The following is a 2,517-nucleotide window of genomic DNA, read 5'->3' as shown; positions in this document are numbered from 1 at the left end:
TGGCAACTTGATAGAATTTTGTAAAGTCTTTAATTCTATATTATTAGTAGATAGGGACAATCTCATATGCGCGCGTCACTAATTCGATGACAATGCATTTGGCTACCGGGATCGATCCGAGAGGCAGGCAGGCGCTATACTATAGCTAGTGTGCTGCGCTAAACCTCACGAACCAACAATAATAAGTACATTAGTGTACTTATTTCGAATCATCAAGCAAAGGATAAGCTTCAGTGGATCGCAGTATGGCAGCTGCTCAACCACTTACAACACCTTGCCTGTTACAAAAGTCGTTTACAATTGATTCTAGGCTTTGTCATTGTATTAAATAATGCTTTTATATGTAACTAGCGCGGCATCAGGTGATCGAAGATCCTCCCAATTTACTATGTTACAAATTACATTGGCATCACATCCATTGTCGTTTATAAAGTAAATTATAAACTTTAAATGGTTTAGAAGCCATACAATGCAAATTGCCCCTTATTTATCATTGCAGTCCAGCACGGATACGACCTTAGAGGCGTTCAGGCATAATCCAACGGACGTAGCGTCATACCACTGTTCGCTCGAACAAGTATTGTGCCATTGGTCCGTACCTGCGGTTCCTCTCGTACTACGCAGGAATGCTGTCGCAACAACGTTTTGTCATTAGTAGGGTAAAACTAACCTGTCTCACGACGGTCTAAACCCAGCTCACGTTCCCTTGCATGGGTGAACAATCCAACGCTTGGTGAATTTTGCTTCACAATGATAGGAAGAGCCGACATCGAAGGATCAAAAAGCGACGTCGCTATGAACGCTTGGCCGCCACAAGCCAGTTATCCCTATGGTAACTTTTCTGACACCTCTTGTTAAAAACTCTTTAAACCAAAAGGATCGATAGGCCGAGCTTTTGCTGTCCCTGTGTGTACTGAACACCGAGATCAAGTCAGCATTTGCCCTTTTGCTCTATGTGTGGTTTCTGTCCGCACTGAGCTGGCCTTGGGACACCTCCGTTATTATTTGAGAGATGTACCGCCCCAGTCAAACTCCCTACCTGGCAATGTCCTTGAATTGGATCATACCTGAGTAATTGGAGTTATACCAAATTTTCAAATCAAAAATACATAAATGCATCGTTTTATTAAAGAATTTGTTTGCGATTATATAACAAACTCGTGATACTTTGATCAAGAAGCTTGCATCAAAACCCAATACCATAAGATATAATAAATATATCCGTATAATGGCTAGGAAATGATACACGTTCCATTTAATCAAGTAAGTAAGGAAACAATAAGAGTAGTGGTATTTCATTGACGATACCAAACCGAGGTCTAATATCTCCCACTTATTCTACACCTCTTATGTCTCCTTACACTGCCAGATTAGAGTCAAGCTCAAAAGGGTCTTCTTTCCCCGCTAATTATTCCAAGCCCGTTCCCTTGGCTGTGGTTTCGCTAGATAGTAGATAGGGACAGTAGGAATCTCGTTAATCCATTCATGCGCGTCACTAATTAGATGACGAGGCATTTGGCTACCTTAAGAGAGTCATAGTTACTCCCGCCGTTGACCCGCGCTTACTTGAATTTCTTCACTTTGACATTCAGAGCACTGGGCAGAAATCACATTGTGTCAACACCCGCTAGGGCCATCACAATGCTTTGTTTTAATTAGACAGTCGGATTCCCCAAGTCCGTGCCAGTTCTGAATTGATTGTTAATTGATAATCGTTATAATTAATAAGAACTAATTGGTTTAACCCAAATAGTATTCTTAAAAATTTTAGCAAGAAAGTTCCACAATTGGCTACGTAACTAAACTATCCGGGGAACAAGAAACTAACATAAATGCTAGAAACTCTATTTACCCAGAACGAGCACATAAACCATGTTATTGTTTCCCAATCAAGCCCGACTATCTCAATCTTCAGAGCCAATCCTTATCCCGAAGTTACGGATCTAATTTGCCGACTTCCCTTACCTACATTATTCTATCGACTAGAGACTCTTCACCTTGGAGACCAGCTGCGGATATTGGTACGGCCTGTTGAGAAGTTTGCGTGTCCCCACCATAAATTTTCAAGGTCCGAGGAGAAAATATCGACACAACAGTATATGTCATGCTCTTCTAGCCCATCTACCATATCTCTCTGCGAAAGACTTCCATGGTATATCGGCTATAAAACAGAAGAAAACTCTTCCGATATCTCTCGACGGCTTCTTTATGGTCGTTCCTGTTGCCAGGATGAGCACGAGGCCCATATTTAATAACAAACGGATACTCAACAGGTTACGGAATTGGAACCGTATTCCCTTTCGTTCAAAATTATTCAAGTGTATATATTCGCTTTTTGTATGTAGTTTGGCATTTTTGTTTTACTTGAAAATTTTCGGCTTTCGCCTTGAACTTAGGACCGACTAACTCGTGATCAACCACTGTTCACACGAAACCCTTCTCCACTTCAGTCCTCCAAGGTCTCATTCGATTATTTGCTACTACCACCAAGATCTGTACCAATGGCAGCTCCATGCA

The 2,517-nt window shown here is 41.4% G+C and overlaps 1 pseudogene; it reads right to left on the bottom strand.

Annotated features, from left to right (window-relative positions):
* Nucleotides 1-204: 204 nt before the first annotated feature.
* LOC122625847 lies at nt 205-2,517 on the bottom strand (annotated as a pseudogene; the record flags this gene model as incomplete).

The sequence above is a fragment of the Drosophila teissieri genome, unplaced genomic scaffold (assembly GCF_016746235.2).
Source record: "Drosophila teissieri strain GT53w unplaced genomic scaffold, Prin_Dtei_1.1 Segkk97_quiver_pilon_scaf, whole genome shotgun sequence".
In the NCBI taxonomy this organism is placed as follows: domain Eukaryota; kingdom Metazoa; phylum Arthropoda; class Insecta; order Diptera; family Drosophilidae; genus Drosophila; species Drosophila teissieri.
Note: the sequence above shows the minus strand (reverse complement) of the source record. Positions and strands in the feature narration are given on the sequence as shown.